The sequence below is a fragment of the Petaurus breviceps genome, unplaced genomic scaffold (genome assembly GCF_028583685.1).
Source record: "Petaurus breviceps papuanus isolate PSGF00001 unplaced genomic scaffold, PetGlider_PUasm1.0 229, whole genome shotgun sequence".
Taxonomy (NCBI): domain Eukaryota; kingdom Metazoa; phylum Chordata; class Mammalia; order Diprotodontia; family Petauridae; genus Petaurus; species Petaurus breviceps.
The window spans coordinates 33,404,526-33,418,434 of record NW_027185903.1 but is presented as its reverse complement, the minus strand read 5'-3'; positions in this window follow the sequence as shown (position 1 = coordinate 33,418,434).

The following is a 13,909-nucleotide window of genomic DNA, read 5'->3' as shown; positions in this document are numbered from 1 at the left end:
CTATACCTAGTTTTCTCAATTGTCAAATGTTAACAAAATCTACCTTACAGAGTTGTTTTGAGGATCAAATGAGATAAAATTTATAAAAAGTGCTTAGCACAGTACCTGGCACATTTAAATATTTGTTTCCTTCCCCCTTTCTTATTTTATAGACCAAGAAACTGAGGCTCAGAAATGTTATTGGTTATCTGAGGTAGGATTTGAATTCAAGTCTTCTTGATTTTAAGTCCCAAATTCTATCCACTGCACCACCTAGATTGAATTATTTTTTTTTTGCTCCCATTGCAAACTGTTGGCTTCTGTATTGAGATTGCTATTTGCTAAACCATTCAGCAAAATCAAACAAATTGGTGAACAGCCGCTCTTACCACATCTTGTATTTATGAAAGTGATTTTTTTGAACCTAAGCACAAGAGGGTAGAGGAGACTGAAAAAAACTGAGATATAGATTATCCATAACCACGTGGAGCAGAATGATAAGATTTCAGACAATCAGCTTATCCTGGGTGTTTGCAGAGTCCAACCCAAGCAGAGATGCTGATGGCAAGTAGAGAATAAAGGGAAGAAACCAACTAGATCTCAAGGCCTTATACTAGAGGAAAGAAGACAGATGACAAATATGAGGCATCCCCTTCTCACACGTGGGCTTGCCTAGAAGGCAATATACTGAGAGGCCTGCTGTCTCTGGGAAGAGGCTTTTTTCTCACTGAATCTTGGGTTCAGAAAGTCATCCTTATACTTCAAGACCAGACCTGCAGCTCAAATCCGACTTCAGACACTTATTAGCTGTGTGACCTTCGACAAGTCACTTAACCCTGTTTGCCTGTTTCCTCATCTGTAAAATGAGCTGGAGAAGGAAATGTCAAACCACGCCAGCATCTTTTCTAAGAAAATCCCAAATGGGGCCATGAAGAGTTGGACATATCTAAAAAGACTGAGCAAAAAGACCCTGAAAGTTCAAGGACAAATGGCTTGCTTTTCCTACCATCTTAGCAGACAGTGCCATTTTCAGCTTCATTTCTCTACATGCATTAAATTTATGTATGATACGTATAAATATATATGCATATATATAAAATGGACCAATTTTTCCCCCTCTGATTCCATCTCCAGCTACAAAAGAATGAAAATGTCAGCTAATGAAGAGAATGGGATATTTTCTGAGCACGTGGAAAAAAATATGCCTTTCTTACCTAATTTAAAACTTTTAACCATTAGTAAGAGAAATGCCTCCATCCCTGTTGAGCTAGCACTAGGTTGAGAGGGCTCTCACATGACTGCAGCTCTGGCACGCATTCTCCTTTGGGGTCCAGGAAGAATTAACTTGGAAATGTTCCAAAAATTGCATGAGTGCTTATGTTTTTTTTTTTTAAGCAATCGGGGTTAAGTAACTTGCTCAAGGTTACACGGCCAGTTATTTCTGGGTGTGATGCTGAGTGTCTGAGCCCGGGATTCCATCTCCAGGTCATCCCAACACTGGAGCGGGTGCTCTTACTCACTGAGCCACCTGGCCGCCCCTAAGTGCTTATGTTTTTAAACTATTAACCTGGGTGTTTAGTTAATAGCGATATATTATCAATATTCATCATCCATTGAAAGCCTTCCATTTTAAACTAGAATTCTTTTGGGGAAAAAAATCCTATTTGGAAACTATTAAAAGATAGCTGAGTATAGTAAAGATGAAATCATACTAAGGAAGTAGATGAGCATTTGTCTTGCTTCCTCTCTTATACCACATTGCCACCTTCAGGGTGCTTGATGTAACTGCTAATTGGATTGTTAAAAGGAGTAAATGTGTAGGTGTTATCTACTGTTATTTATATTGAATTCATGACCTGAAGCAGAACCGTTACCTGAGTGTGTTTGGAAATGTGAAACTCCCAACATTTTCCAGACCTTACTAAATATCCTGCTAATTGGATGGAGAATTGCATTCTCTTTTTTGTCTATCCTATTAATGTTGTCAGAATGGTTTAAATTCCCATTTTGGGGCATTATACCAACAGCCATTCCATTAACTAAGAAATGTTCAGAAAGAGGGAAGAGCTGCTTCTCTGCATTTCCAGTAGATTTTTCTGTCAGTCTTGTTGCATGGGACATACATTTATGAAGAAGTTTGGTAAAGGAGGCTTACATCGGAAGCCCAAATGAATGCTACTCACTTTGTTGGTTCAGTTTATGGAACAGATGGTATGATGCTGTAGTGTACCTCAAGATCCAGCTTGCTTTAGGATTTTTGGTGGTCCAAGAAAATTAAGAATCTGGAATCCTAGCTACCAAGGGAGGCTGTGGCTGGCAGATCTCTTGAGCTCTGGAGTTCTGAAATGAAATAGGCTAAGCCAATCAGTTATTCACACTAAGAAAGGCATCAGCATGGTGGGCCCCTGTAAATGGGGGTACACCAGGTTGCCTGAGGAGGCGTTGGAAATAGATCTGATCAAAGCTTCTGAGATGTTGAGTAGTGAGACTGGGTATGTATGTAAGCTGGAAAACCCTGTCAAAACAAAACAAAACAAAACAAAACAAAACAAAAAAAACCCCAAGCCCTAAAAACCTTTGGTTCACAAAAGTTAGAGATTAGAGATGTTTTACAAATGACTTCTTTTTCTCCTCAAACAAATGAGAAATTTTTCTTCTTATCAAAGAGATCTATATAGAAATTTTTCCTGGTATGCAATGAATGTAAGATTTTTCATTTTAAAATTGTGATGGCTAAGAAACCTCAGACATTCTGGTCTTTGATGAAATTATGGAGGTCAAATCTGTCTTCAGAGTATTCATACTACTTGATTTATTTCCCCCCCTTTTCCCTCTCTCAGGCATTGACTGGTTCCCCTACGTTATTTCAATTTCCTGCCCCCCCTTACATTTAAGACTTGTTTTCAGCAAGGCGTTTATACTAGGGTATAAATGACTGATAAGAATTTCAGGTGTAAATAATTCCAGAGATTCAGAATGTTAAAGTAAAGGAATAGATCTCTAATGGAATCATTCTGGACATTAAATAGAAGGTAGAGGAATTATTTCTTGAAAATAATAAGGTATCTCTCAAATCATACTACATATTACTTTAAGAGTGGCACTACTTTATTCCATTGAGATTTTTCCTTTCAGCTTTTTTGGTAAAAATGAGACAATAGCACGTTCTTTATTATTGAAGAAAAGGCATTGATACCACACAGCATCTTAAGCACAAGTCTGCCAGAAACAATTTTTTAAAAATTAAATTATCATTCTATAGACAAGCTATTTCTAGGTTAGAAAGAGAAAAACATACACTGGCATGGTTTAAAACTCCATGACCTCTTACCTCTTTCCCAAGATAATTAGAGGTAACATTTATAGGAATATTGAATAGGAAAAAATATTACAAAATGTGAAAAAACAGTGTTAATTTAACATTTCGGAATAGTAGTCGCTACTAAATTCCTTCCTGGATCTCTCAAGGATTGAAAGGAAAGGATTGCTTCCTTCAATCAATATCACCAATAGCAATTCTTTCTGAGTAACAAAAGAAAGGACTTCTCTTGGGTGGGTTTCAGGTCAATTGCATCAGGGGATGGAGAAGACAAGGAAATAAACAGTACGAGAGAGAGATAACTTCTTGTCCTCAATGTATTTTTTTTGGGGGGGGACCATAGTATTAGACCTATCCATTTTTCTAAAGGAAAAAAAAGTCTGGAGAAGGTTTTAGATTGGAAAAAATACTTATTTCTAAACATTTTTAGAGAAACCAAAAGGAATTTTTAAAGATGCTTTCACAATGTTTTCTTCATAGTCTTCTTTGTATATCTTTTCCTTCTTACTGCCCTCTGTTCTTATATGCCACCTACTTTCCTTTTCTTTCACTGTCTGCAAATTCAGCACATCTGTGATGCCTTGACCCATAGAAATAAAAAATGGAAGGGACATTAAAGACCATTCATTTAAAATCCTGTATTTCACACATGTAGAAACTTAAGGTCATAGAAGTTAAATAATTTATGACTTCATTCTTTCATGACTGCTAGATCAATTGCTCAAACAACAAGAGTTTATCGGGTGTCTATATTGCTAGGCACTGATGATACAAAGGCAAAAAAATAAAAACAAAACAGAACAATCCCTGCTCTCCAGAAGCTTGCCATATTCCTTTCACAGATGATGAAACCGAGGCCCATAAGGCTGTGATTTGTTTAAGATTATACAGTAAGTATTGGAAGAAGGGGAACATTTGAACCCAGGTCCTCTTACTCCAAGTTCATGTTCTTTTTGTTATATCATCCTGTCTCCATTAATCCCCTTGAAGGGATGAAGGGTACATGTATTGGGGCTGGTCTTGACAAAGAGAAGAGCCATGTATCTCTTTATCAGAGACTGGAGAAGAATGTAGAGAATGCATATAACATGCTCTAGATCCTCTAATGTCCCCTCATCTCAGAACAGCCAAGGAAGATCTCAGAAAATGCCTCTTCAGATAAGATAAAATAAAAGATAAAAAATTCAGGTAAGATAAAATCAAATCTGAAGAAGAACCTCTACTCACTGTGGACACATACACTACGTGGAAGGAGGGACGGAGTAGAACCTGGACTCCCCAACATGCAATCTCTCTGCAGGCAGGGTTCATTGCAGTTGGAGTTGGCCAGATCACCCACCATCCTGACTCGTCTTCTCTCTGTTTTCTGCGCCATGTGGTGAATCTTCTTCCCCGGGTCCTACTCCTTCACTCCTTCCAAGTTCCATAACAACCCACTCCCTCTAAATTCTTCCTCTTGTTCTGGATCAACTCAAAAACTCCCAAACACTGAACACAGATGTCAGGTCTGTCAATATTCTGTCCTTCACCACACCCAAGCTAGTTTTCAATCTCCTGGATAACTAGCACCAGCTCTTGGTGCCCTTATATAGTCTCAGGTGTGTAACTGGTATCTGGGCATTTACATCTCCCTTTGTCCTGATTCCCTCCATTCCCATAGCCTCTTCTTTGCTTTCTCCTTTGCTTCCTCAATCTCTGGCATTTTTCCTCTTACTGCTCTGGGATGCACCTCACCAGGCTTTGAACAGCCCTGCTTTTCTTCTTAGAGGTCATCCAATCACCCTCCATCCTTTATTATCTCTTACTTTTGGCTGACTGCTGTGTTTCTAAGATTGAGAAGAAAAAATAAGAACTGGTTTCCTTAGGAGTAGTAAAATTCCTTAAAATCAGGAGCATTTCAGAGTCTTTCATGATGATCTTTTAAATGTGGCATTAACCTGAGTTAATGGTAACTGAAATGAGGCAGTAAAGGAAAAGTCCATTCCCTTGCTGAGCTGGTGTTGAGCATGAGGGCCCTTACTCCATTTGTATAGTCTAGACCAGTTTGCATGCAAAGGAACAAGTTTCAAAATATCTGTCAACTGACAGCCTAAGGTGTGCGATTTCCTGTCAGCTTAATTAATTCCTCCCCAACTTTTACTGAAGGATACCAGCTCCGGTTCCTCTTTCTTAAAACCATGAGACTACAACAGTGCTGCTCTTCTTTCATCATGTCCTGTCAACTCCCCATAGGTCTTGAAGCAAAAAGAATGATTGCTTTTAGCTGTGGCAGGAACTCAAGGTGGTATAGGAAGTCTTCTCCTATGAACCCCTCTGGCCCTAATCACTCCATCACTCTAGTCCTGACATTCACACCTTGCAGTCTATTAATTTATCAATCTTTATATACTATCTTTTCATAGAATCACAGGCTCTCAGAATTGGAAAGGACCTCAGTGGTCATTCTGACCTGTACTTGAATTGAATATTTTTTCTGCTTCTTTAACTTGATGATAAGCCCTGGAATGCTCAGTACAATGCTCTGCACACAGATGGAGTTCAATAAATGTATTAGACTGACTGATTGACTCTTGGATCAGAGTTGTGCACTTATAGGAGTCCAAGAGAGGTAAAGTAACATATTTAAGGTAATAGCTAGTTAGTGGTGGAGTAGGGACCAGAAACCAGCTCTTAGGACTCCTGGTCAAGGCTTTGTTCATTGTGACATGTGGCATCCAGGCAAGTGGCATACAGCTAAGACGTGTTTATATATGTGTTACATATATGGTACATTATGTATATCTTTGAGTTATATATATATATATATATATCACAGGGATGTTACATACATCTACATATGCATGTGTATTAATGTATAATTATATATATTTATAGGTAGTACAGGATAGTGGTGAAAGCTCTGGACTTGGAGTCAGGAAGAACTGGATTTAAATTTTTCCTCCAATATATACAACTGTGTGACCCTAGACAAGTCACTTGACTGATTTTGACCTTAGTTTCCCTATCTTTTAAATGAGGAATCTGAACTTGATAACTTCTAAGGTCCCTTGAAACTCTAAATCTATATTCATGGACTCTAACCTTATAGAATTTCTTTTATTGAATGATTTAAAACAATTTATGAATACTTTATCTGCTCTTTCCTTCAGTAGGAAGACTGAGGCTTAAAGGAGAAGTTAGGGGATTCATTCACCCATGTAGATAGTGTGTTGGAAGAAGAGTGTTCAAACTCTCCTTCTGACTTGTAATTTCCCCCTCTATGAATTATTTCTCTCTTAACTCTCTCTTCGTAGTGATACCTCTTTGAGAAGATAAAAATGGATGGCTAGACTCTTTACTCGTCATACTCCCCATAACAAAATTGTTTAGGGAACATCACTTCCATTTCTTTGACATATGTTCTAAGTGAAAGAGGTCAATTCAATGAATCGACTTACAACGCCCCCTTGTGGTCTCATTGGGTATGAATATAGCAATTAATAGAAGGACAAGTCACTGAAGAAACTGTTCATTCAGTGACCATTTCTTGAAGTTCTATTCTCCACAGGGCATGATGAGAATAAACAGGGAGTAGAAGAGTACCCCAACCCCTGTGGGCCCAGATGGAGGTCTCTGTGTTAGACTTAGAACAACGTGAAACACAGCCTTACTCATGGTAAATGGGAGGTTGGATTCTGATTCCAAGAGTAAAACCTTTTTTCTATATCATGTTTCCTGTCTGATACTATCATCACCATTTTATAGCACTTTCTGGTTTATAATTCTTTACAATAAGTAATGTAAGCATTAACTCCCTCATTTTACAGATGAAATAGCTGAGACACAGAGAAGGAAAGCAAATGATTGGCAGGACTGGGATTCTGAACTCAGATTCCCTGATGTTTTTTTTACTTCACTACACCAATCTTTCTTTAGGTCAAACTTAATGAGTTAATTTAAGCCATTTTATATTCTTTACCAAATTACTCTTTCATTCACTGACTAATCTAGGGACCTGTCAGTGTTTAATGCTCCTCCCCTAATTTATAAGTAGAGACTAAGCTCTCACCTTTATCTATCTGGTACTCTCATTAATTATCAGTTCCCTAAGATGTACAAATACACACAGACAGATTTTCAAAAAGAGGGCAAATCAGAAAAGATTCTTTGGATAATAGGTTGGATATTCTTTCAGGTCAAGAATCAGTATCCCAAAGAAATAACTGAGAATTTCATATAAATGAAAAGCAACTTTAGCTGATCATGGCTGTTTTTTTACAAGCTTTTTTTAAAGAGCCTATATGTTAAGCAATTTAATTGATATCTTTTCTATCACCTTCATTTCCTAATATATTCTGAAGTGGACAACCAATCAACAACAAGACAGCAATGCCAATTACAATTTAATAGGAGTATTTATTAACCGGCCGGTGACTGTCTCCCAAGTAAGGAAGACAGCCCCGAGTCTTCTGCAGGGTAAGTTTTTATAGAATAATATGTTGTTAACAACAAAATGTGCATTTCTAGTGAAGCCTTGATTACCTAGCAAAGCCTGGATACAAACAAGAACAGACCTGTATCTGGGGTATGTTTTTAGTAACACAGGCGGAAAGTTTCCTAACTATTGTGGCCTATCAGGTGGTTTCCAGGGACCCTGGTAGGGGCCCTTTCTGGCAGGTTTTGACTAGGAGGGGGCTTTGGTGTATAATTTCTGGTGGGCACTTCAATTCCTCCTCCCTCTCCTACCCAGAGAGCCGTCCCTTATAAAAAGAATAAAAAAGAAAGAGAAAACAAGAGTAGTTCAGCAAAATACTATCTGTCTCTAATTTTTTTTTAAAGTTCTTATTTTACCTCCCTTCTACTGTAAACACAATATTATGTTCTTTCATTTACTTTACCTTAATCTTTTTAAGGTGACCCTATGCTCACTTCCTCCTTCCTCCTGATCCTTTCATCTAGTTTCTTACCCCTTTCCCTTTGAGGTTTTGCTATTAGTTTCTTTTTCTCTCCTGCTTTTGTCTGATTATGTTAATTCTTCACCACTTTTTTTCCCTCTCAATTAGTCAAGTAGATTCCCTCTTCCATTCCTCTGCCTTCAACTAGTCTAAATTTTCATTTTTTGCACTCCTTTCCAAAAAGGACTTCTCTCCCTCTTTTCTTTACCTATACTCTCTTTTTGTCTTCTCTTTATGACCCCTATAGTTACCTGATTTTTCTCTTTTCTTTGCATTCCTCTTGTAATCAATGCTTTTAAGGTATCCATGTTAGACTCTCCTTTCTATATGCTTTCTGTCACTGTTTTGTAGAGCTTTCTACCCTTGAAGAACTTGCCCCAAGGATTTCCCTTTACCTTTGTGCCTCATTCCCAGAACAATGCCAATACTGCAGGTATTAGAGAGGATGATGTATCATGGTAGGGCCCTTCCACCTTTGATTATGTAGCCTATACCCTCTGATCTATACCCTCCCCTTGATTATTCCCCCTTTCTCCCCTCCTCCCACATTTGCCTCAAAATTTCCAAGCTCTCTTACTCTCTCAGATGTCAGTTGCCCCAAGTCATTTCAACTCCCCCCTCCTTTTCTTTTTTCTTTTGGAGGGGGGGGGCAGGGCAGTTGGGGTTAAGTGACTTTCCCAAGGTCACACAGCTAGTACGTGTTAAGTGTCTGAGGTCAGATTTGAAGTCAAGTCCTCCAGACTCCAGGGCTGGTGCTCTATTCACTGTGCCACCTATCTGCCCCTCCCCCTCCTTTTCAAGCACAATCCCCCCAGGCCACACCCAACATGAAGTATCCATCTCCCTTTACAAACCATCTTTTTCCATCCATAGGAGCATTTATTGATGGAATCTCTTCCCACCACCAAAGTAAGGCCTCTTGCCTTCCCTCCTTTTCTTTTTAAAATGTATCTATTGATATTTTCTGTTTCTTTCATCACCACAATAGTCCAAGGGTCCCTCCCAGCAGAGAATCATTTCTTATGACAAATAGTATTTTTTGGAGGGGGGTAAAAGTCAGCACATCTGCTCAATACATTTAAAAAGTCCAAAGACAAGTGCAGTATGTGATACCTGTGGACCTTCCACCTCCACAAAAGGGGTGGGTTTTGGACATCTTCTCCTGTCTCTTCATTTGAGTCCCATTTGATGTAATTTTGTTACATTTACTTTTGATTTTTTTGGTGTCTTTTTTTTCTATTTACATGATAGTAGCTGCCATGTATGTTGTTTTCTTGTCTTTTCTCACCTCATCTGCATGAGTTCATAGGTCTTTCCACACTCCTCTGTATTCATGAAGAGGCAAGGTAAGCCCCTCTGTGAGGAATAAGATTATACAAACCAAGGTCCCAACTCAATATGACCTTTCTATTACCCTGAGCTCTTTGGGCACAGAAGATCCTGAGAATGTGAGGGCTGCTCCTCTTCTGAGACCCTGGCCAGGTCCTTGAGAAGAGATATGTTAACTGCTCAACTCCTGGGACTAGCTGTTCTACCTGGTTTTCCCATCCCCCAACCTCAGCCCTCCCTCAGGGAAGTGAGCAGACTGCCAGATCAGTTCCACCCTCTCCCAATGAATGTCTGCCTTTACCCAGTCAGCCCACCTCCACAGATGTGGGTGGGCTTCCAGGTCAGGGAGATTTGGCACTGGCGGGAATTTCGAGTGTACAGACCAGTCACTGTTCTTGGCCTCTGCAAGTTTCTGCTTGTGTAATACCTAACTGTTGGCCGTGTGGCATCCCTTTAAAAGCTGACACATTGTCCGTGCAGACTCATTGTTCGATTTGGGCCTGACCCCAAACAGTCCTGTGGAAAATAAAATCCACTTCCAAATTTTACTCTTGGGGGTCTCTCATCTCCCTCCTTTTGGCACAACATAGCCATTCCAAGGAAACATTGTTCTTGGGAGGGCCTCGGAGGGATTGTCCTCTGTCCCAGGTTTCACCCAAGATATGATGTTTGCTAAAAATACCTGGCAGTATGCTTCCTTTGTTCTCAGCACTACTTAGACCGTTAGGATTCATACCCCAAACTGGAATCTCACCCATGGAGGAGACGTGTTGCCTCGGACCCTCCTGAGCGGGACCCTGATGGCTGTACCCAGGATTCCCCAGCTTGTGTGGTCAGGTGATGGTGCTTCTCCACATGGGTAATGATTGGAAATATGCATATATATGTTAATCATAATTGTTCTTATTTTACTATTCCTTAGCCGTTCACTCTGTTATCTTCAGTTCCCTTCCCATTCACCTATATTCTAAATAAATTATCTTGGATCTTTTGAAGTGCCAAGTGTTCGTTTCAAGTGAATCCTGAACCTTCTTAATCGGACAATTCATCACACACTTCACTTCTTAAGCCCCGTATTACTCCATTCTATTAATGTACCACAATTTATTTAGCCATTCCCCATCTGATGGGCATCTACTTTATTTCCAATTCTTAGTCATAATAAAAAAGTGCTGTCTTCCCTCTGCTTTTCAGTCTTTCCCCCCCTTTTCCTTATTTGTTCCCCTGCAAGCTCTTCCCTTTCTCAGACCACAAAAGTCACCTTCCCCTCCTGGCTAGCCCTAGATTTGACTCCAACAACTCCTTTCTCCTCCTCCCTTTGATGTTCCCTCTCATATTGTAATGTGGTCCTTTTGAAAACAAACATTGATTTCACGGTAGTCTAGGTGTCCCCAAACTTTGTCCATAATACTCCTGGTCAGCCTTTTCACTTTTCCAGATTTCTGCCACACCTCCTGTCTCCCTTCTCCCTCCCCTGCATCATTATGCACATTTTAAAAGAAGTCTCCTACTGGTCTCTCTTTTGTCCCTGTAACTGTTTCTGTCTTTGCCGGCTGCATTTATTCAGTCTTGTATTTCTGTTTGGGGTGTTCAAGAAGCAAATAATCTCCTTTTTTTTTTCTAAAAATCTTTTGAAGACTTCTTTATTATTGAAATCCATTCCCTTCCCGACTCCCCTCCCCCCACCTTTTAGTTTATAGCTCACATGTGCAGAGTCAGTTACTTTGGGCCACGGGTGGGAAACCTGGGGCCTAAGTATTTGAACCTCTCAGTCCTCAAGTACTGCCCTTTGAATCCAAACTTCACAGAACAACCTTTTTGCCTGGGCTGTATCCTGAAATCCATTGCTCTTTGGAAAATATTATTCCTTTCCTTTCACTGTTTTCTAGTGAGAGCAGAAAAGTTTTGTGTTATTTGAATTTCCTTTACCTTGTATTTGAAGGCCTGTATTATGGAGCTGATTTTTTTTTTAATCCTGATGAGTTTTTCTGGGAGAAATATGATTCTTATGTTGTCTCTATCCATTCTGACCCTTGGACAAGCATGTTTTGCTGGTATAGTGAACATATGTCCTTGGGCATTTTTAACTTCTCTTTTAAGTTGCTCTTTTCACTTTGTATATTTGCCTTCCTAATCTATTATTCTCTTTTGTTTTTTTTTTGATGAGACTTACCATTGCAGATGCAAGTCGTTCTATTCTGCTCATTATCTTTGCTTCACAGATCATGAATTCTTCCCTTATAATTCTCATTTTTATTGTAAAGCAATTAGAAACAGTGTGAGAATTTCCTGTTTTCATCTTTTCTTAGATAGCCATTGTAGAGCATACTGAGTATACAGGGTATATTTCACTGTAAGTTTGCAGAAACAGTGAGCACATGGAAGATCTTTTATATACAGCTTTCTCTTGGCTAGTTCTCTGAAAAGCAAGCATTATATCTCTTTTACTTTGGCTTATTTTAGTTGAAATTGGATATTTAGGTTTTATTCCATTGAAGCCAAAGGGAGCAAAAATGCATTTTGTAAGAGGAGTAAAAGCAGTGGTCAGGACTCTAAGGACAAATGTGGAGGGGTGAAGGAACTTTATGCACAACAGTGCTTAGAATTCAAGGAATTCAAAGAACTGCTGAGAAATTCGCGTTTTCATTGTAGATATTGTAAGGCATTCTGAGTATACAGGGTATATTTCACTGTAACTCTGCAGAAACAGTGATCAAATCGAATTTCTTTTATATGTAGCATTGCCTTGGCTAGTTCTCTGAAATGCATACATTACATCTCTTTGGCTTTGGCTTATTTTAGTTTAAACTGAGTATGTAGGGTTTTTTTTCCATCGAAGCCAATGGGAGCAGACGAAAATGCACTTTGTAAAAGGAATAAAAGCAAATGGTCAGGACTCTAAGGGTAAATGTGGAAGGGTGAAGGAAATCTATGCACAACAGTGCTTAGAACTGAAGAAATTCAAAGAACTTTTGAGAAATCCGCATTTTCATCTTTGCCATTGTAGAGCATTCTGTGTAAACTGTAACTCTGCGGAAAGAATGAACACATGGAAGATCTTTTATATAGAACTTTGTCTTGGCTTGTTCTCTGAAACACATGCATTACATCTCTTTTGCTTTGGCTTATTTTAGTTTAAATTAGTATGTAGGTTTTTTCCATTGAAGCCAAAGGGAACAGATGAAAACTCACTGTGTAAAAGGAATAAAAGCAAATCATCAGGACTCTAATGAGCAATGTGGAGGGCTGAAGGAACTCTATGCACAACAGTGGTTAGAATTCCAGTAATTCAAAGAACTCCTGAGAAATTTGCGTTTTCATTTTAGACATTATAGACTATTCTGAGTATACAGGGAACATTTCACAGTAACACTGCAGAAAGAATAAGGACATGGAAGACTTTTATGGACAGCTTTGTCTTGACTAGTTCTGTGAAATGAATGCATTACATCTCTATTGCATAGGCTTATTTTATTTTAAATTGAGTATTTATGTTTTTTTTTTCATTGAAGCCAATGGGAGCAGATGAAAACACACTTTGTAAAAGGAATAAAAGCAAATCATCAGGACTCTAATGAGCATTGTGAAGGGCTGAAGGAACTCTATGCACAACAGTGGTTAGAATTCCAATAATTCAAAGAACTCCTGAGAAAATCGCGTTTTCATCTTTGACATTCTTGTAGAGCATTCTGTGTATACAAGGTATATTTCACTGTAACTCTGCAGAAACAGTGACCACATTAAACATCTTTTACATAAAGCTTTGTCTTAGCTAGTTCTCTCAAATGCATCCATTACATCTGTTTGGTTTTGTCTTATTTTAGTTTAAATTGAGTATGTAGGTTTTTTTCAATTGAAGAAAAAAGGATCAGATAAAAACACACTTTGTAAGTGTAATAAAAGCAAATGGTCAGAACTCTAAGGAGAAATGTGGACAGCTGAAGGAACGCTATGCAAAAAGTGCTTAGAATTCAGGTAATTCAAAGAACTGAGAAATTCGCATTTTCATCTTAGACATTGTAGAGCATTCTGAATATACAGAGAATATTTTACAGTAACACTGCAGAAAGAATGAGCACATGGAAGATCTTTTACCAACAGCTTTGTCTTGACTAGTTCTCTGAAATGCATGCATTACATCTCTTTTGCATTGCCTTATTTTGGTGTAAATTGAATATTTATGTTTGTTTTTTTTTCCATTGAAGCCAATCATCTGCACCCATTAGCTCCAATGTCTGTTTACTAGGAAGCAATCTTTATATCAAATAGCTCTAGAAAAATTCTAATAAAGAGATATGTAGGTAATGAACAAAAATATGTAAGATTAGTAGCCATTCCTGAATAAATA